General features: G+C 37.7%; 1 pseudogene; it reads right to left on the minus strand.

The window, feature by feature from the left end:
- Positions 1 to 399: 399 nt before the first annotated feature.
- Positions 400 to 26,988, minus strand: part of LOC125264508 — a 79,271-nt pseudogene continuing 52,682 nt past the window's right edge.

Here is a 26,988-nt window from a genome sequence, read left to right on the forward strand (position 1 = left end):
CAATCGCGCATGTCTGCCAAACTCATTCATATTCATGTAAGCTCCGCCTTCAGAATAGCTGTTCTCACTGTCCAATGACAGCGCGTGTTACATTCACAGTGACAGAGGATTGGCTCTTCACACTGAGGTGAAAGCTGATTGGTTGCTCCACGTGTGTCCTGACCAATGGCGTTTTTAACTCGACTGACAAACGGATAAAGAAAAGCAATTGGCCAATGCTTTTAAAAAGAGATTTAAAATGATTTATTAATGTACGTTTAAAACATGAATCAAATAAACAGTTTTAAATGTGTGTATTTATACATATATGTAAAAATGTCCATTTGTGTTTGAATGATTAAATTGATGAATTGATTGTTGATGTTATTTTTCAGTGGGTTAGTGGATCTAAATCTGTAAGTGTCACTCCTGCTCCTCATAACGACACCACATGACACAATATACATGAGTTCAACATTTATTACAATATTTCAACATTTACTTCATCATGTGACTCTGAGTCATTAACACACATTTATTGTGTCCTGATATTTCAGTGTTAATGTCATGAAGAGACTCTACAACAGTTTCACTGATGATCCAGGATAATAAAAACTAAACCCAGGATAGAGCGGTTGAGTGAATGTGGTCTGGACTGTGTGGATGAGGATCATTGTGTCTCCAGAGACGCTGTAGAAGGACAGAGTTCCTGCACTCTGATCCACATACACTCCTACTCTATAGTGATTCTCCTCATTCACTGTTCTGCTGATGATGGGCTTTACAGGGAGATCAGTCTGTATCTTATTGTGACTGAATGAGTAACTGTCAGGAAAGCAGCTCAAACTCCAGGACTGATCATTAAATCTAAACTCACACTCATCACCCCGTCCCTTCCTGCTGATGCTCTTATATGACACTGATATATACACAGCACGTCCACTCCACTCAATCTCCCAGTAACAGCGTCGATCACTCACACTCTCTCTACACAACACCTGAGGAAAATAATCAAATCTGTCTGGATGATCAGGATACGACTGTGGTGTGCCAGTGTTAGTAATCACTGTGTTGCTCTCAGACAGACGGAGGCGTTCATTCACTGTGTTCAGATCCAGAGTGATCCGATGGGAATCTGATGGAGATAAAACACATCACAATCAGGAATCATCAATCTGTCCATCTTTTAATCTACACTGTAAACATGATTTCTGCTGCTTGTTAAATGAACTTCATTAAAATGAGTTAAAGCACACAATTACTGCACATTCTGTCCTGATTTAATGGAGTAAATCCACTTAAACACGTCAAACTGAAGTTGACTTCATCATTATTGGTGTTGAACGAACTGAAACTGGGCAGTTCCCAGCATGCTTTGCTCTGGTCTGGAGACTTTAAAAATAAAAATGATAATGTTACTTGATTTGTGACACCATTAGTATTGTGATACTTATGTTTTTTCTCTCTTTTTCATTTCAATTATGGTGTATACAGTGTTTGATATAGAATGATATGTAATCTTTAAATTCTTTCACTCCTGTTTCCCTGAAGTAGCATAACCAGGTGATTGTTATTAGACTAATTAACTGCTGCTCAAGATGAACTTTCAATGTGTTTGCTTGGATTACCTTCTATTATGAGTAAATAATTGTGTGTTTGACAGTGAACACTCTCACAGAAGACGAGATAAATAGACGAGATGCTGTAAATGTCTTGAAATAATGTTTTCTGGATGTTCAGGTTCTTCCTCTCAGTCTTTATTCATCTTTTTCCATGGTTTCTCAACAGAAATTAATAAAAGTTGATTACGCCAGTTGTATCGTAACTGTATAGTATAGCGGGACACATTGTAACGCAGAACGAACCCTATCTGGATTATAAACCTGGTCAGTGTCTTCTGATAGTTACTGAAGCATTAAAGAGATGAAAATAATATCAGATTTGTCTCATTTTACATAAACACAAAAATATAGATGAAAAATAAACTTAAGTAATAAATTAACTTTTGCTATTGTTAAATAAATGTTCAGTGATATCTCACAAAGATTTCTGAATTTTGGTGCATTTTTTTCTCTGTATTTTGTCTATATGGCTACTAGTAAATAAGTTTGTTCATGCTAGCGTGTTTAGTTGAAGTTTTTAAACCACGTGTGTTACAACTAACCCCGCATTACATGATTAACGAACAACAAAGCCTCACTTTCTTTCCAGTCACGTGAATGCTTCACTTTGTGCATTGAATGTTTGAACCCAGACCACTACCAAGTTCAAAACCCTTTACTAACATTTTAAATACATAACAATATACACTACCGTTCAAAAGTTTGGGATCAGTAACATTTTTAATGTTTTATAAAGAAGTTTCGTCTGCTCACCAAGACTGCATTTATTTAATTACAAAATACAGTAAAAACAGTAATATTGTGAAATATTATTACAATTTAAAACAGCTGTTTTCTATGTGAATATACAGTAAAGTGTAATTTATTCCTGTGATCAAAGCTGAATTTTCAGCATCATTACTCCAGTCTTCAGTGTCACATGATCCTTCAGAAATCATTCTGATATGATGATTTGATGATCAAGAAACATTTATTGTTTATAAATATATAAATATAAAGTTCAAACGAACAGCGTTTATTTGAAATATAATCTGTTGTTACATTTTAAATGTCTTTACTGTCACTTTTGATTGATTTAATGCATCCTTGCTGAAAAAAAAATTAATATTCTTTAAATTCTTCTAAAAAAAATTAAAATATAAATTCTTACTGACGTATCTATCTATCTATCTATCTATATATTACATTGTCATATGTTCTGTCATATAACCGGTAAAACAATAAAGTCACAGCACAATTTACTTGCCTTAAACAACTCAGTAGGTATTATTAGTATTATTGTAATGATTGTTTTGCTGTTACATTTATTGCCAGACTTTAATATGTGAATTATTTTATCAGGAAACTGAACTCGTTTAGCGTCGTCAGGCTTTTATTTGTGCTTAACGGATTAAACAGCGGAGCTGCGCACTCAGGTTTATGGCTGCTGTAAATGTCACCTGACACAAGATGGCGCTGTTTTCAACACTCTTGATGCTCTGAAACTTTTTTCCTGAAACATTCAGAGAAAAGCTTCAAAGATTTAAGAGCTCATTTCTCCATCCCTACTCTAGTTTAGGCCTTTGGCAAATGTTTCAATCAAGTGTATCTGTTTTAGAGAGCGTTTAAACATGTTGAGCTTGTTTTGTTAAATCTGTAATGTCATTTTTTTATGTGTGGAAAAAGCGACGAAACTAAACTATCCAATCAGATGCATCCAGTCATGCACACACATACACACTTTTGACTTTACAACACACAAACACACACCTTTATTTACTCTCATTCTCTCTTAATATGTCATGAGTGTACGCAGACAGATTTTAATAATCAATTTAAAAAATAAAAACGGCATTAATTAGCGTCTCTCAGTGCGTACAGCTGCAGGCGCCACTGCATCATGTGACCCTTACAAAGCTGGATGTTGGTATTCAGATACTCAGATGTTCAGCCACAAATCTTTTCATCATTTATTATTTAAAGCGTTATTAAAGTGAAAACCATTATAATAATTTAACACCACAGTGTGTGTTACTGGTTCACAGGGAGTGTGTTTCTATAAACACATTTTGATTTCAGTTTTTGTCTTGTGATGATTCAAGGCGAGTAATTAGAAACCTTTATTTCTTCAGATATGAATCTAGTGCTGATTCAGCTGTAAAGACTATAAAGTCATTATTTAAATCAATGTTAGTTTAATGTGTTCAATAAGAGTGTAGGGGTCAAAGTTCATCATGCTGAATTCAACCATAAAGCATCATAAAGCACAACTGTGTCATCATTCAGCTCAGTTCAGTTCAGTTCAGTGTGAAATCACTGAATGATCCTCAAAGTTCATCAATGATCAGCTTCATTCAGCTGTGAGCAGCTCTACAGAAAGAAACTGTCATCATTCAGCTCAGTTCAGAGTTCATTCAGTTCAAGATCAGGACTGATGGAGCTCATCAGTTATCAATCAAACCTGAATAAGCTCTTATGAAGCGTCACTGATATCACTCAGATCAATATAAGAGTCTTTTAAACTCCAGCCGAGCTCAAGATCACAGTGGCATTGAGAAAAAGATGCTCTGATGCTGGTTTAAGAGTCAAAAGTGATGCTGAAGATGTTCCTGAAACTCAACTATAGTGAGAAATCTCTCAAAGCCTCCTAAAGAGTGTGTGTGTTACTGCCCCTAGAGGAACATGATGAAGCTGATCTGACTGAGACTGATACTCAAACATTAATACATTCATACAGTGTTCAATCTCATCTTCACAGGGAGTGTCTTGATACTTGCACCTGAAAGATCATCTACATTCATATATTTATGTCGTTTGTAACTCAGGATTAACCCTAAACCATGTGACGTGAGTGACACAAACATTTGAGAGGCTGTGGGGAGAGGCAGGGGAGTTTGGCTCTCATTTCTCGGTTTCATGTTGAAAGTTGTGAATATTTAGATATATTGACTTTGTTCATAAATGTGTTCATCTTACGGGCAGCATTTAAAACAGCATGAAGTGTGAAATCTACTGACCTTCTGATAAAAGTTGATATATTTCACATATTTACCATATCTGGAGGGGACTTACATGTTTAAAAGCTGTTGTTGAGTGTTATCTTATTACGTTTATGTTGAAGTTTCATGAATTTAAAATGATTAGCCTGTAAATGTTTGTTTCACCCGCGTCACGTTGCCCGTTTGGGGTATAAATCAGCTGAAAACACAACGCTTGTTTGGCAATGCGTGTCACAACATTATAGCCAGATTTATTCTCTCATAACTTTAAACATTGAACAATAAGTATAATGCCTATTTATGAATATATTGTGTAATATCTAATACGCAAGTTTCTAGGCCCTATAAATGATCAATATGACCAAAACTTTGCTGAAAAACTTGTTGTACATGTAGTGATATGAACTCTAGTATTGTTGATCATTAATATCATTAGTTATCATTTGTTAAATATGGTTGTTGTTTTAAATGAATATGAAAATATATTTGTATATAGTGCTGTGCAATGATGCCAAACATCACTTAGACCTGCAGACGCTGGCGGGTGACGCTAGAGGGCGATCGAGAGCCGCAGGACAGGAGCTTCATTTACAGATGAAGAAGTCACTGAATAACTCATTCCTTGCTCTGTTTGTGTGTTTTTACAGGTAAGATGAGCGATGTGGCATCACAGTGTCTGTTTATATGATAGTTATATGTCTTAGTTTGATGAACTTGCATATTAAATCGATAAATTTAGCTCCATCAGCGGTTGAGATGCGGTCGGTGACTCCGCATGAGGCATTACGACATAATTTTTGTTCAACAAAGTTTTGTTCAAGGTAATTCAAGCAACAGTTTTTCAATAATGGGTGAATATGTAAAAGTATGTATTTGGGGTAAAAGGCACCATAATTAACATGATAATGAATAGTTTGCTGACTTTTTCATTTGTTGTGACATGGAGTGAGATGGCGAATATCATTTATCAAATTGGGTATCCATCTTAGAGATAATACCCATATTTATAATGAAACAATCATATTTAAAAAATATTATATTAATCATATAATACAATATAATTTATTGTTACTACGTTAATTTAATCTGCTTCGACACAGTCTGCATTGTAAAAAGCGCTATATAAATAAAGGACACTTGACTTGACTACTATAAATCTATATTAATATTATGGGATCTCATTTTTCTCACTTTTTAGAGTAATTTTGTTTCTGTAGTTTCAAAATATATTTTTATATTAACATTATTAACACTATTTTAATGACAGTATATTTATTGAACAAAAATGAATTCTTGTTTTTTAAAATAAACAGAAAATAGTACAAACTTTGCTAAAGTGATTCTTTTGAACAAGTATTTACTTTCACATTACTAAAAACATTATTTTAGCTAAAGTATCTGTATGAACACTGTGTGCCTTTTACCCCATGTGTGTCCTCACCACCTCATACATTTATAAGATTTTAAACAAAATTAACCACTTTTATGATTTATTTTCACACAAAATCTGCTGCTCCATCAATGTTCAATACAAGCATATATATTTTTCCTGTAATCATCTACTTTGAGAGTAGTGAAAAACACATTTTTTCTTAAGGCGTGCCTTTAGCCCAGGGGTCTCAAACTCAAATTGGCGGGGGGCCGTTTCTGTGATTGACACCTCATAGGAGGGCCATATTAACATTCAAGCGCAAGAAAGTGCAACATTTCAGAAAATTTACTTTCCTTTGCATTATTTCTCATTTACTTCAAATTTCATTAGGCCTACTAAAATATTTTTATACCTATAATATAAATTTTATTTACCATACTAAATGTAAACAGCAGTGTCTCTCTCATTGTTACAGAGTGTAATATAATTATATAATACTATTACTAATATAATACTAATATACAAATATAATACTATTAATTGCAATAGTCTGGTGCAACTTCTCACATCCAACAAGGTGCATGGAATAAAAAAAAATAGTAATTTAATTTAAAAAAATAGTTGCTGGGTGGTCGTGACCCACCGAGGAGACGGAGAGTCGTGACCACCGAGGAGACGGAGAGGTCGTGACCCACTTAATCCACTCATTATTCCAGCTTTAAAAGTTCACTTGCTGTCACGATGACAAATGCGACTTTGCAGTTTTGCATTATTTCGTTGTATCTCGAAACTCGACTCACATAATAAAATAACTTTGACTGTTTGCCCTTTTGAACTATAATAACGATTGCTTGTTCAGTGACATGGCCGCTGACGTTAGGCTAGCATTACTTATTTGCGGTCATTTCTGTGCTTTCTGAGCCGAGTCTGACCAAAACTTCAGATATAACAAGACGGCATAATGTTATTATAAAAACAGGAGAAAGAAAGTGCGCTCGCATGAGACATGCGCGTTAGCTAGAGCAACCTGAAACATAAGCATTAAGCGTCACAGAAAACATTCGTGTGATAGTTCATGTTTTGTTAAAGGTCCCGTTCTTCGTGATCCCATGTTTCAAACTTTAGTTAGTGTGTAATGTTGTTGTTAGAGTATAAATAAAATCTGTAAAATTTTAAAGCTCAAAGTTCAATGCCAAGCGAGATATTTTATTTAACAGAAGTCGCCTACATCGAACGGCCAGTTTGGACTACATCCCTCTACTTCCTTCTTTAATGACGTCACTAAAACAGTTTTTTGACTAACCTCCGCCCACAGGAATACACAAGAGTTGCGTTTGTCGCCATGTCGTCGAAACGCTGTTATTTTCATCCCGCAGTCCAATCACCGGGTCTGATTCCGGCTCAAATTGATAGGGTAAAATTAAAGACATGTTTACAATAACACTGAGCGCGTGCATCTCCACGTTATGGTAAGAGGCGTGACCTTTCCGGGCAAGATGCGCTAAACTGCTGTCGAATCACAACACAGGAACCGCTGGCACAATCAGAACTCGTTACGTATTTCTGAAGGAGGGACTTAATAGAACAAGGAAGTCATCAGCCCGTTTTTATGACAGTGGAAACAGCGGTATACAGATAAGTAAATTATGTGAAAAATACTGTTTTTTTACACGCGAAACATGAACACATGTTATATTGCACACTATAAACACAATCAAAGCTTCAAAAAACAACAAAAAACGGGACCTTTAATGATTTGAAATAGGCTATGTTATTTAAATGCGAATGTGCAAAGCTACAAGCAGTTCTTGAGATTTGAAGTTTGTTTGCATTATTGTTGCACACGATAGGAATAGTAAAACTCAATGATCACCGTTCGCTTGCATTAACTCCGCCCGCTCTGCTTCTGATGGCTGGGGTCGCTCGTGTTTTTTCACCTTATTTCCCGGCTCATACTTTACAAGTTACAAAACACGCACGGCGCTGACTGACTCCCAACATGGCCGGGTGATCTCCGAATCAGATCAGCTCGGGTATACACACAAAGTTAAACAGACCCGGGAACCGAAGTAATAGATTGGGACCCGACCCGGACCCGGCTGACCATTTAAAATATAGTCCCGAACCCGTACGGGTCCCGGGTCCTCGGGTCTCGGGTCTTCTTTGTAGACCTCTACTGTGGACCCGCATCAAAGTTGTTGTCAGTGTTGGATTGGATGTGTTTTGTGTTTGTGTGCATCCTATGGGAGTGAGTACTGTTGATTCTGTTGTGTTTGCTGATCTATGCTCATCATCAGTGATGACGCAGTTAATGTTAGACGCTGTATAATTTTTCAAGACGATGTTAACTCATCAGTGCTAGTTCTAAATCGTTTAAGTTGTCTACGATGTTCACAGTTATAATGTTTATAATGTTGCAGTAAGGCATGTAGATTAATAATGATAGTAAACGTGATGGAAGGTGTTATTTGAATTATATAAATGTGACAATGCAAGTCAGTACGCTGTTATATCACGTTTATGCATTATTGCATTATTGTATGAGGGGAGCAGCCTATAGTTGTATGTGAATGAGGATAATGTAATGATGTTGCTGACAGTTGAGTGCTGCTGTGTGTTTTGCAGATAAACCACACAAACACACGTCCTTACTGTACCATCCAAGTCTACATCAGCTGATATGTATCCAACTCATTTATGAGCAAACCCACGCAAGATAACACAGGACTCTTACTGAATGTACCTCAGGTTCTCCTCCACCGGATGTGCTCAACCTGCTCACAAGTCTTATCATTCATATTAGTCCTTGCATACTTATCTGTGGCTGTCCCAAGGCTCACACTAAGCTAAAGAGATACATTGTTCCTGGATGCCGCAAAGGAAGCCTCGTTGCTAAGTCTGCCGCGGCCCTTTCTATTTAAACGTCTATTTATTAATGTGCATGTGAAGGCTGACTTTCCCTTCTGATGTTGATATCTGCATACCAGTGATAAATAAACCAGTTCAAATTGATTCTTCGCTCTGTGGTGTTCTGACCGACACACCTAGTTCACTGCAATCCAAGCTAGCGCTAACAGCTTCAAATAGCCCTTTGCTATACCAATGTTAGCTTATAGATAGCTATGAACACTGTTCAGATCACGATATTGTACAGATTATTATCATGAATCAGGCAACAGCTATTGGTCATCTAGGAGTAACGTTATTGATTACTAATAACAGAAACTAATACGTTAATATCCGTCCACACTGATATTATGTGATATAGCGCTTTCTCATCATGACTGATTTGGTAATGTTAGCAAATGAAATAAAACACACACAAAAAAACAAGACTCAAGGCCTTTGCACACTGAGTCCGAAATTTTCGCATGCGTTTTTTCGTATTCGCAATCCTAAAAATTCGTCACGCACAGAGACCTTGCACACTGAGTCCGATGCGTAAAAAATAATGCGTTGCGAAAAAATCGCAAAACAAATCGCAAAACAATACAAAATGAAGTCTTCAAGCAGTGAGCACGATTGTCGTCTCTCTTCTTAAAAAGAGAAAAAGAAAGAGGAAATATTGGGTCCATTCAATCCCGAGATTGCATAGAAAGAAAGGAGAATTCACCTCATCAAGGAGCTGCGGGATCATCCGAGCGTTTCAAAGTTTACTTAAGGATGTCAGTGGCTCAGTTTGATGCTTTACTACTGGCACAATTTATATTAAATTTATATTCGGTCTCTTTGTATTCCTCACGTTGTTTGTCATTCAGTGCTGCTGCTTTGTGCTGAAGACGACGTGGATCAACTTGTCAGATGGCATTCTGGATTTTTGCGTTCGCATACGGTGGCTCTGAATTGTCAAAACGTCTCTCAAAATGCGTGCCACGGATGCGAAAAACGCAGAAAATCGAACCTGATCCGAATATTTTTTTGACGGACGAAAGTTTCGGAGGCAGTTTGCAAACGTGATTGACATAACGTGAGGTCGAATTTAATTTTTAACGTGCGAAAGTTTCGCATGCGAATTTCGGACTCAGTGTGCAATGACCTTCACGGTGCACAATTCATGTGTTCATCTCTGACGGATCCGTGATCATGTGTCCCGCCGGCGGCCGAACATAAGTAGTGTTACTGTATGTGTTTCATGTTATCCTTTATTCATTAATTCTGTGTTATGAGTTTATTCCGTGCTCGATGTCCTGACAGGCTGGAGTTTGTGCAACATCCACAATCACAATAATTTACCATGACGAACACAAAAACTACAGAAAACACACTGATTCACGACCGCTGTCACTGAATATCAATCTACTCTGCACTGAATCAACACAGAGCTCAGCGATCGACTCCCTCTTGTGACGTAAAATGACGCGACGCTGAAAAAAAAGCGGTTTTTACAGAGACCGTCACTTTATCTGCTAAATTTGTGCCCTTATGTCCTGCAAAACATTTTTAAACCCTGCAGTACCTTGTATTTTTGTACAAGGTTATATATTCATCTCGAAAAAAAAGTTTACCCTGCAATATGCACTTTAAGAGCTCATTTCTCCATCCCTACTCTAGTTTAGGCCTTTTGCAAATGTTTCAATCAAGTTTAGCTGTTTTAGAGAGCGTTTAAACATGTTGAGCTTGTTTTGTTAAATCTGTAATGTCATTTTTTATGTGTGGAAAATGCGACGAAACTAAACTATCCAATCAGATGCATCCAGCCATGCACACACATACACACTTTTGACTACAACACACACCTTTATTTATTCTCATTCTCTCTTAATGTGTCATGAGTGTACGCAAATAGATTTTAATAATTTAAAAATGATGTAAAAAAATAAAAACGGCATTAATTAGCGCCTCTCAGTGCGTACAGCTGCAGGCGCCACTGCATCATGTGACCCTTACAAAGCTGGATGTTGGTATTCAGATACTCAGACGTTCAGCCACAAATCTTTTCATCATTTATTATTTAAAGCGTTATTAAAGTGAAAGCCATTAGAATAATTTAACACCACAGTGTGTGTTACTGGTTCACAGGGAGTGTGTTTCTATAAACACATTTTGATTTCAGTTTTTGTCTTGTGATGATTCAAGGCGAGTAATTAGAAACCTTTATTTCTTCAGATATGAATCAAGTGCTGATTCAGCTGTAAAGACTATAAAGTCATTACTTAAATCAATGTTAGTTTAATGTGTTCAATAAGAGTGTAGGGGTCAAAGTTCATCATGCTGAATTCAACCATAAAGCATCATAAAGCACAACTGTGTCATCATTCAGTTCAGTTCAGTTCAGTGTGAAATCACTGAATGATCCTCAAAGTTCATCAATGATCAGCTTCATTCAGCTGTGAGCAGCTCTACAGAAAGAAACTGTGTCATCATTCAGCTCAGTTCAGAGTTCATTCAGTTCAAGATCAGGACTGATGGAGTTCATCAGTTATCAATCAAACCTGAATAAGCTCTTATGAAGCGTCACTGATATCACTCAGATCAATATAAGAGTCTTTTAAACTCCAGCCGAGCTCAAGATCACAGTGGCATTGAGAAAAAGATGCTCTGATGCTGGTTTAAGAGTCAAAAGTGATGCTGAAGATGTTCCTGAAACTCAACTATAGTGAGAAATCTCTCAAAGCCTCCTAAAGAGTGTGTGTGTTACTGCCCCCTAGAGGAACATGATGAAGCTGATCTGACTGAGACTGATACTCAAACATTAACACATTCATACAGTGTTCAATCTCATCTTCACAGGGAGTGTCTTGATACTTGCACCTGAAAGATCATCTACATTCATATATTTATGTTGTTTGTAACTCAGGATTAACCCTAAACCATGTGACGTGAGTGACACAAACATTTGAGAGGCTGTGGGGAGAGGCAGGGGAAGTTTGGCTCTCATTTCTCGGTTTCATGTTGAAAGTTGTGAATATTTAGATATATTGACTTTGTTCATAAATGTGTTCATCTTACGTGCAGCATTTAAAACAGCATGAAGTGTGAAATCTACTGACCTTCTGATAAAAGTTGATATATTTCACATATTTACCATATCTGGAGGGGACTTACATGTTTAAAAGCTGTTGTTGAGTGTTATCTTATTACGTTTCTGTTGAAGTTTCATGAATTTAAAATGATTAGCCTGTAAATGTTTGTTTCACCCGCGATTACGACATAATAGCGTGCTTAAAGTGTCATGAAACCCCAGAACACATTTTGAGCTGTGAACAGATATGTATAGGCTGTGCATCATTGAAAACACTAAAGCTACTCATTAATTTCATTTATCATTTAAAATGAGTTATTTTTGCATTTTTCAGAGCGATTTCTGTCTTCCGGTTTGAAAAGCAAAGTCGCAGCAACGTCACAAAATCTGACGTCATCGTGTGCTACCGGAGTTACGAGATTTTCGGTTTCGGGGGGGGGGGTTGTTCAAGATGGCGTCCTGCTAAAGCCCCAGGTATACTTCACTTTCCGCGCCCGGACGCGTCACGCGCGCAGTCATGTCCGCGCGTCTTTCAAAGTATACTACACCACGGATGCGCGCGGATGACCGCGTTCGTCACATGCACAGTACAGTTTTTTTCTATGCTCTACTTGACATCGGAGAGCAGCACCGTCGTGTCATCAACGTGACATTCACTGGGCATGATCGGAGAAGAAAAGAAGTGCATCCTTTTCCATATTTTACTTATCCCCCTCCATGAATTTGCCGCTTCTAAACACGTCTTTGTACTCTTTAAACATGAATTGTACAAATGTGGTTACTTTCTAATCTCTTCGCACAAACGCTGGTCAAGTTCGCTGTCCATTGTCGTGTTTTTCTCTTTTTTCAAGCGTGTTTTTAAACCGGTCTTTTCACACTCTTCTTTGACGGCTGAACACTGTGCTCAATACTGTGCGTACTGCCACCTAGTGGACCCTTCTATACTGCTTGCGCATGCGCTGTTGCACACGGACTGTCCGCGTGGTCTCGAAATTTGGCCTGCACGCGGCCAGGGTGTGCGGCCAGCCGCGAGCCCTCCGCATGACGAAAATTACGTCATGCAGACGGTGCACAAACGCGGACGGCCGAAGTATACCCGGGGCTTAAGTTTGCTTTATCGTGCTCTGCTGACAAATCTACTTTTAACAGCCAAATTACACTACTTATATCTCTGATACATTTATTAGTTTCTATAAATACCTCATAGTGCTCCCCGAGATTGTAAATATGAAGTCTGTCGCAGATAAAAGGAAAGAAAAAGAGATGTTGCGCGCTGCACGTGTATCTGATAACGTGAACCATCACAGCTATGCGTCTCCCGGTGAGATCCTCTTATCTACTTCGTTTCCAGAGAGCCCTGGTAAGCCCCCTACAGAGAAAGGTAAAGCAGAAGACGACGCCGTGATTTCCACTCTCTCTCAGCTGATAAATAATCGTTCGGACGCCCTGGAGAATATGGTGGGGGACAACGCTCTTAAGATATAAGGACTAAAAAAAACTGTGGACTTTGTATGTGCTGAGCTGAATGATATTAAGGGTAAGGTTGGCCATGTTGAAACTAGACTAAATACCGAGGAAAAGAAGATGGAACTCTGCGAAAAAAGAATTGCAGATTTGGAAAGATACTCTCGCCGCTGGAACCTGCGTTTACATGGAGTACCTGAAAAAGAAAGTGAAAATGTCAGAGCCGAATCTATCAGCATTTGTGCAGCCACCTTTCCAGAGGAGGGCAAGACCCTTCCAGATAAGATTGATACTGTCCACCGCGTTGGAAAGAGACTTCCCAATTCTTCAAGGCCGCGTGCGATCATTATCCAGTTTTCCTCACGCGTGACGAGAGATGGTGTGTGGAGAGCGGCGAAATCGTCAGAGTTTCTGCGGGCGAACAAAGCTTCGGTTTACTGAGGATCTCACTGCTTTTGACCGAGAAAGGAGGCAGCTGCTATGGCCGGCTGTTGAGAAGGCCCGCAAGGAAGGGAAAAGGGCGCATTTTGTGGGTCATCGTGCATTCGTCGAAGGCTCTGAAATTAACCCTATGTAAGTCGGCCAACGGACTTACATAGGATCGGCTTTTTTTAGCTCTACCTTTTATTGTGGAGCAGGACACATTTGAAGGCTGAAAATTTACCTGACTTGACCTTGTTGTCAGCTGCTTTAGCATTTTCCACTTTTCCACAAGTAAGCTTCTTATTCGCTGTTCATTGTTCAGAGTTCTATTTTTATTAGGGCCCGAGCACCGATGGTGTGAGGACCTTATTGGAAATTGCTCAGCCAATTATTCTTCTTCTCCAAAATGAATCGCATTTTTGAGGGCCTAAACGTTCTCAAAAACTCATGAAACTTTGCACACACGTCAGAAGTGGTGAAAATTTACATCTGATATGGGTTTCAGAATTAGGTGTGGCAAAATGGCTCGATAGCGCCACCTACAAAATTTCAATTAAGCGCCCTTCGTGCTACATTTCACGTACAGTTATGAAATTCGGTTAGACAGATGTAACAGCCCTATACCTACAAAAAAGCCCCTGGGTGCAAAGTTTGTAAACCCAACAGGAAGTGAGATATTTCTGAATTTTCTCTACAAAATTTTGGCAGTTTTTGCCATTTCCACATGTTGTACTTTAACGAACTCCTCCTAGAGCTTTAATCAAGATCAATGTCATATTTGGTCAGTCTAATCTAAAGGCCTTTGAGACGTTAAATTGCGAAGATCTAGAGTTTTCGCTGAAGGGCGTGTCCGTGGCGGCCTGGCAAAGTTCGATGTTTCGCCATGAAACAGGAAGTTGTTGTAACTCAGACAAACAATGTCCGATCTGCCCCAAACTTCACATGTTTTATTAGAGTCCTGGCCTGAAGACATCTCTATGGCAATATTCAGTTACAGTCATAGCGCCACCTGGGGCAACAGGAAATTACATGTTTTACACTGTGATTAACTTCTCATAGAGATTAAACCAGATCAACATCATATATGGTCAGTCTAATCTTAAGGCCTTTGAGATGTTAAATTGCAAAGATCTTGAGTTTTCGTTGAAGGGCGTGTCCGTGGCGGACTGACAAAGTCTGATGTTTCGCCATGTAAGGTGAATCACTTTTTTGAGGGCCGAAACATACTCGAAAACTCGTGAAACTTTGCAGATGCGTCAGAAGTGGTGAAAATTTACGTCTGATATGGGTTTCAGAATTAAGTGTGGCAAAATGGCTCGATAGAGCCACCTAAAAAATTTCAACTAAGTGCCCCTGACACTACGTTTCACGTACAGGTATGAAATTTGGTACACACATCTAACAGCTCAATACCTACAGAAAAGTCTCTTGGAGTGAAATCTGAAAACCAACAGGAAGTCAGATATTTTGAATTTTCTTTGCAAAATGTGTGCAGTGTTTGCCATTTCCAGACGTTGTACTTTAACAAACTCCTCCTAGAGCTTTAATCAGATCAACATCATATTTGGTCAGTCTAATCTAAAGGCCTTTGTGACGTTAAATTGCGAAGATCTAGAGTTTTCGCTGAAGGGCGTGTCCGTGGCGGCCTGACAAAGTCTGATGTTTCGCCATGTAAGGTGAATCACTTTTTTGAGGGCCTGAAACATACTCGAAAACTCGTGAAACTTTGCAGATGCGTCAGAAGTGGTGAAAATTTACGTCTGATATGGGTTTCAGAATTAAGTGTGGCAAAATGGCTCGATAGAGCCACCTAAAAAATTTCAACTAAGTGCCCCTGACACTACGTTTCACGTACAGGTATGAAATTTGGTACACACATCTAACAGCTCAATACCTACAAGAAAAGTCTCTTGGAGTGAAATCTGAAAACCAACAGGAAGTCAGATATTTTGAATTTTCTTTGCAAAATTTGTGCAGTTGTTTGCCATTTCCAGACGTTGTACTTTAACAAACTCCTCCTAGAGCTTTAATCAGATCAACATCATATTTGGTCAGTCTAATCTAAAGGCCTTTGTGACGTTAAATTGCGAAGATCTAGAGTTTTCGCTGAAGGGCGTGTCCGTGGCGGCCATGACAAAGTTTGATATTTCGCCATGAAACAGGAAGTTGTTGTAACTCGGGCATACAATGTCTGATCTGCCCCAAACTTCACATGTTTTATTAGAGTCCTGACCTGAAGACATCTCTATGGTAATATTCAGTTACAGTCATAGCGCCACCTGGGGGTAACAGGAAATTACATGTTTTACACTGTGATTAACTCCTCCTAGAGATTTAACCAGATCAAACATCATATGTTGTCAGTCTAATTTTAAGACCTTAGCAATGATAAATATCAAAGATCTTGAGTTTTCGGTTGAAGGGCGTGTCCGTGGCGGCCTGACAAAGTCTGATGTTTCGCCATGAAAGAGGAAACTGTTGTAACTCAGGCATACTATGTCTGATCTGCCCCAAACTTCACATGAGTGATAAAAGTCCTGGCCTAAAGACATCTATATGACAATATTCAGTTAGCTATAGCGCCACCTGTTGGCAGCAGGAAGTGTGGCACTTTTACATGATTTTGCCATAATTCTCCTGTATTTACTCGCTCACATGCATGTCGCCCACTGTTCACTGTTTTTCTGAGGCCAACGGATGGCGGTGAGCCCGGGTGCGAGGGCCCTTTCATTCGCTGCTTGCAGCTTTAATTATTCATTATTTTTGTATGTCTATTTCTGTTTTTTCTCTCAATGCCAGAGGTCTAAGAGACATTACTAAACGAAAGGCTTTGTTCCTGTATGCCAAATCGTTCAAGACTGACTTTTGTTTTTTTCAAGAGTCCCACTCCGTTACCAGCGATACTGCATTTTGTAAAAATCAGTGGAACAATGACGTTTGGATGGCTCACGGTTCGGAGCGTTCAGCGGGAGTTCTGACTTTGAAAAACCTTTTTGCTGGAGAGGTTTTACACCATTTTAGTGACCCAAGTGGACATTTTTTGCTTATGGTCATTTGTTTAAATAACACTGTGGTAATACTAATTAATATCTATGGTTACAATAGTTCTCATGAAAATGACTTACTGCTTGAAGTGATAGAAGAGAAGATATTGCTGTGGCTTAATGCATACCCAAATGCCTTAGTTTTCATTGGTGGGGACTTTAATATTGTGCCTGATTATAATCTTGATAGACTACCACCTAAACAGTCTGCCTCTACAAATTCTAAATTAAAGATATTTATGGATAAATTTGATATTATTGATATTTGGAGGGAGAAATTTCCAAGCATTAAATCCTATACTTGGAGTAACAAAAGTTGTTCTAAACAATCCCGCATTGATTACTGGCTTGTTTCACAATTCTCTCAGAGATTTTAATGTTTCTGTTAGTATCCTACCTTCCCCCATGACTGATCACAAAGCAACTCTTTTTCAATCCCCTCTATCCTTAGCTCTCTCTTCTTCAAGTCCTCGAACTTCTTATTGGAAGCTTAACTCTTCTTTGCATAAGCATGACCAACTGAGAAAAAATATTTTATTTTTGATTGAGTATTACTGGATCAAAGCACAAAAGGAAAATAAATACAGCCTCAATTGGGAGCTTCTTAAACACGAACTTGGCAAATGTGCTAGAAACTTCGGCAGCCATCAAACTAAACTTAAAAAATGTGAAGAGGTGACTGTCATTTCCAAAATAATGACTCTCTGTGGTAAAATGCAGGATGGTCTGTCAGAAGCTGAGTTGGTAGAATTTACTGATCTACAAACTCAATTAGACTCAATATATAAATTTAAGGCAGAAGGCTCTTTTATTCGGTCTAGAAGAAGATGGTAAGAGCAAGGAGAGCAAAGTACAGCATATTTCTTCAGAATGGAAAAGAATAATTATAGAAGTTTAACTATTAATTCTTTAAATATCAACGGTACTGTTATTTCTGATCCTACGGATATTGGCACATTTTGTGCAAGCTTCTATTCTAATCTTTACCAATCCAAATACTGCAGGGACTCAGCTCTGTCCTTTTTCCAGTCTTTGAAGGATGTTAGGACATTATCTAATGAAGATAAGATCGCCTGCGATAAAGATATATCCATTGATGAAGTAATGGAGTCTATTGAAGCTCTTAAGAACAATAAGTCCCCGGGCACAGATGGGCTGACAGCCGAACTTTACAAACATTTTTCCCTTAGAGCTAGCACCTTTCTTGCTTAAGATGTATTTGGAGAGTATTGCTTCTGAAACACTTCCACCTACTTTATCACAGGGATTACTTACTTTAATACCTAAACCTAAGAAAGACATTTTATTGATTGATAACTGGCATCCAATCTGTTTGTTAAATTGTGATTATAAGATATTAGCTTTGTTACTGGCTAAAAGACTGAAACGTGTTCTGGGTACAATAATAGAAGAAACTCAGTCAGGTTTTATTCCTAACAGGCATATTGCTAATAATATACGCCTAGTTTTAGATTTGTTAGACTATGATGATCTGATTAGCGATGAAAGTTTTATTCTTTTTTTAGATTTTTATAAAGCCTTCGATTCCCTTGAACATGATTTTATTTTACAATCCCTGTATAAATTTGGTTTTGGTGATTTCTTTTGCAAAATTGTCCGAACTTTATACAAAAATGGCAACTGCTCAATTAATCTTAAATCTGGCACTTCTCCCAGATTTAATGTGTTTAGAGGAGGTTCGCCAGGGTTGTCCGGTATCGCCTTACTTGTTCTTACTAGCTGCTCAGCTCCTTACTTCTTCTCTGTTGAGTAGTCAACTAAAAGGTATTAATATAGCTGATAAACAGATTCTTATAACCCAATTAGCCGACGATACTACACTCTTTTTAAAAAATGACTCACAGATCCCTATCGCTCTTGATCTAATTAATCTATTTTCTAAAGCTTCCGGTTTATTTCTGAATTTAAATAAATGTGAACTCCTTCCCTTAAAGTCTTGTTCTGCTTCTTTCCTGCATAGTATTCCGGTTAAGACCGAAGTGTGTTATTTGGGTGTGATTGTTTGTAAAGATGGTAAAATGAGAGGAAAAGTTAAACTTTGATCCAGTAATTACTAAAGCTAATAAAAAATTTGAACTCCTGGCTCCAAAGGGACTTATCTTTACGGGGAAGGGCTCTCCTCGCTAAAGCCGAAGGTGTTTCTCTATTGACCTACACTGCTCTTTCCTTTGTATGTAGATAAGTCAATTTGTGTGAAGGTTGATAGAATGCTCTTTGACTTTTTATGGAAACACAAGAGACATTACTTAAAAAAATCTGTTGTCATAAATAGCTTTGATAAGGGAGGTCTTAACTTTCTTGACTTCGCTTCTTTAAATAATACGTTTAAGATCAATTGGTTGAGGCAATTTCTGACTGATTCTGATTCCATATGGAACACTATTCCTAACTATATCTTTTCTAAAGTCGGTGGTCTTCCCTTTCTCTTAGTATGTAACTACAATTTTTCTAAATTGCCCATCAAATTATCAAATTTCCATAAACAGATGCTTTTGGCTTGGCATTTAATTTACAAATATAATTTTAGTCCCCACAGGTATTTTATTTGGAATAACCATGATATACGATATAAAAATAAAACTCTTTTCTTTCAAGATTGGTTTACTAACAATATTCTTTTGGTTTCTCAACTTTTAAATTCAAATGGTCTTTTGTTTTCTTATTCTGAATTTTTAGCTAAATATTGTATTCCTGTCACCCCACGAGACTTTGCCATAGTGATGGATGCCATCCCTAGTGGAGCTATTGCTCTTTTAAAAAACTCAGGAGACTCTTCACCTTTTTTTTACCTCTTGGGCTCATCCTTTTGAAACAACAATAGGGAAGGTTTGTTTTTTGTCCAGTCCTTCTCTCAGGAATAGAAGGATTAGACAACTCTTTCAGAATGATATCATCACTGTAATATCTTCTGTAATATCTTATTGGAGTAATTGTTTTAATAATATTCCTTGGAAGAAAGTGTGGTCCTTACCCAACAAATATTTAATCACTAATAAGGTTAAAGAGGTTTCATTTAAGTTGTTACAACGTTTCTACCCTGTCAATCTTTATATCCAAAAAATGTTTCCTGAGAAGGATTCTCTATGCTCTTTTTGTGGGGCGGAAGATGAGTCTATCCCTCACCTTTTCTGGGAGTGTGTTCATGTAGCTATTTTTTGGAAGAAATTTTGTTTATTTATACATGCTTCTTTTTTTGAAAATTTTTCTTTGACATTTAAGGATGTATTATTTGGATTATATAACTCCGATAAAAATCTAAAAGACAAAGTACTTTCTTGTAAATCTATTTATTTTTCTTGCCAAGTTTTTATACATAAGTGTAAATTTTTGTCTCTTAAACCACTTTTTATTATTTTTTTGTCAAGATTTGAAATGTTATTTGGGCACTATTTCCTCTTCCAGCAATGTCAAAGCCCTAAAGTCCAACTCGTTGTGCACAAAGTATAATATTTATGCCTTTTATGATGTTCAAAGAAGAAGGAAAGGGAAAGGAAAAAAGGAAAAGAAAGAAAAAAAAAAGAAAAAAAAAGGACCTTTCTCTTCTTTTTTCAGTATAATTTAAGTTAAGGTTTTTTTTTTATTATTATTATTTTTATTTATTTATTTATTTATTTTTTGTTTGCTTGTTTTCTCCATTGTTCATATATTTATTTATTTTCTCGTTTGTTTCCTTACTGTTTTTGTGTTTGCTTATAATTCTATTGTTGTTAAATTCTTTGAACTGTAATCTTTGTCTTTATATGTCAATAAAAAAATAAAAAAAATCGGTTTCAGTTTTTTTCGAGTTTGAGTTCAGCTCTCTGCGCTCTTCCTTCGTCCCCTGCGATGTGACCGCTGATAGGCCTGTATAAATGTGTCCTTGACTTTATCTCGGGCAGCAACGCAAAGTTGATTCTGAAGTAGTTTGATCTAATATTTGATGTTTTTAAAATGTTGTTGATTTAAGTAGCAAATGAGAATCGATTAAATTAATGTTTGTATTTTCAGACAAAGGTCTTCTTAATGATTTTCAGTTTTGTTCAAGGTAATTCAACCAACAGTTTGGTATTTGGGGTAAAAAGGCACAATAATTAACATAATAATACATAGTTTGCTGACTTTTCCATTTGTTGTGACATGGAGTGAGATGGCGAATATCATTTATCAAATTGGGTATCCATCTTAGTGATAATACCCATATTTATAATGAAACAATCATATTTAAAAAATATGCTTTGACAGTCTGCATTGTAAAAAGTGCTATATAAATAAAGGTGACTTAACTTGACTACTATAAATCTATAATAAATGTTATGGGATCTCCTTCAATGCTTTCAGAATCTTTACTTTTAGTAATTTTGTTTATGTATTTTTAAAATATATTGTTATATTAACTTAGGCCTATACAGAAATTACAGAAATTAATTCTTCTGTTTTTTAAAATAAACAGAAAATAGTACAAACTTTGCTAAAGTGATTCTTTTGAACAAGTATTTACTTTCACATTACTAAAAACATTATTTTAGCTAAAGTATCTGTATGAACACTGTGTGCCTTTTACCCCATGTGTGTCCTCACCACCTCATACATTTATAAGATTTTTAAACAAAATTAACCACTTTTATGATTTATTTTCACACAAAATCTGCTGCTCCATCAATGTTCAATACAAACATATATATTTTTCCTGCAATCATCTACTTTGAGAGTAGTGAAAAACACATTTTTTCTTAAGGCGTGCCTTTAGCCCAGGGGTCTCAAACTCAAATTGGCGGGGGCCGTTTCTGTGATTGACACCTCATAGGAGGGCCATATTAACATTCAAGCACAAGAAAGCGCAACATTTCAGAAAATTTACTTTCCTTTGTATTATTTCTCATTTACTTCAAATTTCATTAGGCCTACTAAAATATTTTTATACCTATAATATAAATATTTTATTTACCATACTGAATGTAAACAGCAGTGTCTCTCATTGTTACAGAGTGTAATATGATTATATAATACTATTACTAATATAATACTAATATACTAATATAATACTATTAATTGCAATAGTCTGGAGCAACTTCTCACATCCAACAAGGTGCATGGAATAAAAAAAAAAAAAGTAATTTAGGAACAAAACCAGCAACACTTGTGGCGTGGAGGGGTCAGAAATAAACAAAATACTAGAGCTATATATATATATATCAACTTTATTTTGCCAAAAAATAAAAATCTCTCATTGTTACATACATTATTAGTTTTTAACATTCAGTGGAAGTATTTTCCCTTACTTTGTTAGCTTAAATAACATTAAAATCTTGCACTGAACAACACTGTACTGAACAAATACAATCCCTGAATACATTTGTACATTCAGGGGCGGATCTACCGGGGTGGCACGGGGTGGCAACTGCCACCCTAAGAAAAAGCTTTGCCACCCCATCTGCCACCCCAAAATTATCAGAGAATAAAATTTAAATGTTAGCAGTGTTTCAAGTACTACTGCTTTTCAGCAGCGGCGCTTCAATGTGATGACCTAAAAAAGACAGCGTATTGCAAAATAATGGCAAGAAAACACATCTTTCAGTAAGCTACATGACGGTTGCATGTGCACGCCAGCGCGCTCAATGTAATCAGCTTCATTAACAAATGACTCTTATGAACCGGTTCTTTGGGAGTAAAAAACACAGCGCAGCCAAGTTCACTTACGAATTGTTTTCCATTTGTTCGTGAATCGGAAAATTACTGCTTCTCGGCTAACTCAGAAGTCCTTGAATTTTCGTATTTTTTTGCGAGCTGATTCACCGACCACCCGCTCCACTTTCATCACGGATAATGGTCTTTTTGCCATCCGACGAAACGGTAACATGAAATCAACAAGAAGATCCCGATCACAGAAAGTAGTTAGGTAAGAATCTAAATGTATTTTAGCTTTTCTCGATTGCTAACACATTATAAGTGATTCAGTTGGCCCAGTTTCCCAAACCATTCGTTCAGTTCTCAAAACAAAGACACATTTCTCAAAACGTTTAACAATGACTACATTAGGTAGCAAAACTGATGACACACACCAGTCAAAATCTGAGAGAGAGCAGAATGAATAATTTACAGGGTTTTAAACTTACACAGTACCAGTACTTTAGATGAGGGAAATGGCAATATGTACAGTAAACTGTAGCACGCTGTACACCCTCAAACTTGTGACTGTCAACTTTCTCTGTAGTCATTTCTTATATTTTGCAGAACTGAGAAATGACCGTCTTGTGTCAGAAAACCAATACACTGCTATAGTACCTTATATACTGTAATAAAATTTGGCCAAATGTGCAGAGGATGCTGAATTTACTTTTACTGTAATTGACAGTATACTGTATTGTGGTGCATACCAAGTTCATACATATCTACTGCCAGATCAATTTACAATAGTAAAATGAAAAAAAGAAAGAAAAAAATCATTGCTGTATTTTACTGTATCTGTACATTTATTTTTGTATAGTGTAGTAGACTGAGCTGCAAAATAATCCCAGTAAGCGGTATTTTTGTTACAGTGTTACATGAATTGATCTCACTAGTGTTCACTGGGCAGTGCAGTAGTGTGTATTTATTAAGTTTTGTGTGTCATCTGAGGCCAAAGTTTGATTTTGTCAGACAAGAACAATTTTTTGACTAAAACATGAGGAGACGGAGAGGTTGACCCACTGAGGAGACGGAGAGGTCGTGACCCACTGAGGAGACGGAGAGTTGACCTGGAAGTTTGAGGTTGACCCACCGAGGAGACGGAGAGGTGTGACCCACCGAGGAGACAAGTTGGAGGAGACGGAGAGGGTGACCCACAAAGTTTGACCCACTGAGATTGTGTGAGGAGACGGAGAGGTTATGAGGAGACGGAGAGACCCACTGAGGAGACGGAGAGGTGTGACCCACTGAGAACGGAATGTGACCCACTGAGGAGACGGAATTGTGAGGAGACGGAGAGGTTCATGACCTCGTGACCCACTGAGGAGACGGAGAGTTCAAGATTAAAAGTTTAAAAGACAAATTTGAGGAGACGGAGATGGTCGTGACCCACTGAGGAGACGGAGAGCTCGTCATAAAGCCAACTTGAGGAGAAAGTCTTGACCCACTGAGGAGACGGAGACGTTAAAAAACATAAATAGTTTGGACCCACTGAGGAGACAGTTAGGCCTGAGGAGAGAATATGAGAGACCCACTGAGGAGACGGAGAGCTCGTGACCCACTGAGGAGACGGAGAGCTCGTGACCCACTGAGGAGACGGAGAGCTCGTGACCCACTGACGGAGAGGTCGTGACGAGAGAGGTCGTGACCCACTGAGGAGACTGAGAGGTGAGTGACCCACTGAGGAGACGGAGAGGTCGTGACCCACTGAGGAGACGGGAGCTCGTGACCCACTGAGGAGAGGAGATTGACCCACTGGGTGGTCGTGACCCACTGAGGAGACGGAGAGGTCATGACCCAGGCCCGTCATCAAGAGGGCATTAGGAGCCAGTGACCCCCCAGATGACACAACGTGCCCCCTAATCAGTCATTCAAACTTCCAATTGAGAGCAAAAGCTTATTTCTGTGGATCTGGCCATTCACATATTCCATAACGAACTGTCTTCAGCAGCATTTAGCTCACAGGAACACGATCTCTACAATGGTGACTTTAAATGACACATTATCTTCAGAAATGAGACTATTTCTCACTCAAAGCACTGCCTACCTGCTGCTGCTTCTGAGGGTCTAGGATCAGTTCATATTCGTATTGGTGAAACAGATTTGGTAAACGGTCTATCTGTGTTTGCGCTCTGAAGAAGGCTTTAACGTGTTCTTGCAGAGTTGATCAGTGTAGCCAATCATGATCAAATCTGTTGATTTCTGAGACACAACGACCAATCAGAGGTGTTTAAGTTAGCACTGAACAGAAACTCGTTTTGAGCAGCGAGTGGATTCTGAGCTGTGGACGCTGGCAAATATTCCCTCGTTATAACAAACAATTATGTAATTATGCAGTATTTATTGTTACAGAACTTCTTGAGATCACAATGAACTAAGATGAGTGAGATTTTTAGTGATTATAAAGAGAACGCTCTCTTTATAATCACTAAAAATCTCACTCATCTTAGTTCATTGTGATCTCAAGAAGTTGTCTTTTGAGCACTCGCTGCCAAATCCTGCGTACCAAATCTGCTCAAATTAACTGGTTTGTGAACGTAAACACTTTATTAAGCAATAATAATTAATCAGCAGTGTTTATGTTGGGATATGTAGTTTGAGCTGTGTCAAGTGAGTTAAAGCTATTTTGAGGAAATCTGTTTAAATGTGTTTTTAAATGGGAATCGCATCTCTTTAGTTGGTTCACCCTCCACCTATGATCAGAAAATTCATATTTAATGCATTATTACACAAAACTGAACCTGAAACATAATTAGACCTCATTTACTAATGACTATATCACTCAGAGACCCGCCGTCTTCAACTATTTTAATGGTGAGTACACTCACAGTCTTTACACATCAATATGATACATGTTTTTATTGCTATTTGGTATGTGTCGTTTTTATTATTGTGTTGTTTGAGGAATTGAAAAGCTTTTGTGCCTCGCGTTTGCAAAGTAAACTGCCATAATGCAAAGGGGTTTAGTTTTTGGTGTAGTTTGATCTAATTAGGATCTTGTGTTTTGTGGTAATATAGAGCTTTATTTCATTATAGAAGTCTATTTCATTAATAATAAACACGGTAACATGACATTATTATTTTGGCGAACGTGTGTTTCTCAGATTATAAAAGTGTGTGCCCCTTATTGATGCTGCCGGTGAGAGGATGAGCGCTGCTGTGGGACACAAAATGAAGCTTTCTGCCTTTGCTGAGCCAAAGTGTTCTTGAAGAAGTGTTCTCCTTAACTCGTATAAACTGGAGGAGTCGACCGAGGCCTGAAGGACGATGGCTGATAAATTCAGAGCTCGTCATGTATTTTGTCTTGTGTCTTCTCTGCCTTGTAATCGGAGTAGAAATGTTGACCACTGTAATGACTGAGGCAAATCAGACACAATTATTGGTTAGTTAACCAATAGTTTTAAGCTCACTCTGGGGTCTGTCCCCATCCCCCGGGAAGCTCTCAGTTACAAGTTTATTGCGCCGAGGAATGTGGCTGCCGCATGGAGAGCAGAAAAGAGACACAGAAAATCTGCATCTTCCCTGCATTTTCCACACAGAACACAGACTCTATGGCATTAATGTATAGACAGACTGTGCTATAAATGAATCCTTCTCAGGAAATGGTATCCATTATTACTGTTGTTGTATTGTACTCATTATATTTACATGTTTGATGATTTTTAAATGTTATGACCAGCACGGTAACTTCAATTATGCCATGTTTGGTGTCTGTGCGTTCGTATCGAGCAGATTTAAATGCTTGTGTATGCGGTATGTCCATACCTGCACAACACATAAGTGTTACAAGCAGGGCTTGACATTAACTTTTTTGCTCACCAGCCAATGCGGCTAGTGGTTTTCCAAAGTTACTAGCCACTCAGCATTTTCACTGGCCACAATTTTGCTGTTGGGAAATTACATTTTATATGATTAAAGCTGACTCTGGCATGCTTAAATTACTTGATTTTGAGTCATTTTACTTGATTTACAAGATTTAAAACCCTTTCAAACTTACAAATGCAGATTGACCACCCAAATCAAGACTATACATTGTATATATCAGGTATGTATAGTTATTTTTGTTAGGCTATATAAAAAGAACAAAGAAGCAAATTACAAATATTAATTTAAAAAATATATATATTTTTTTTTTCAGATACATATGTTTATTTAGCATACATGTATACATTTATTTAACATTTTTTGATGTTTGATTAACATTAATGACAGACAGGTATTTATTTGGGGGCTGCTGAATGCATGGACGTCATATACTGACACATATCCAGTTTTTACCCACTTAGCCGTAAGCCATAGCCGACTGTATTCACGCGAGATACTCCACACGATGCATTTTGACATCCGTGTGTGCGTGTATTCAGGCGCAAGGAGAACTGATCGCGCGCGACAGAGAGAGCGCGCACGCGAGCGCTTCTGTTGTGTCATTCAGCACGATTCCGCCTATCCCGCCTTCACTAACCGCAAGTTAATCGATAAA

Source organism: Megalobrama amblycephala, linkage group LG1, assembly GCF_018812025.1.
Source record: "Megalobrama amblycephala isolate DHTTF-2021 linkage group LG1, ASM1881202v1, whole genome shotgun sequence".
NCBI classification, from domain to species: Eukaryota; Metazoa; Chordata; class Actinopteri; order Cypriniformes; family Xenocyprididae; genus Megalobrama; species Megalobrama amblycephala.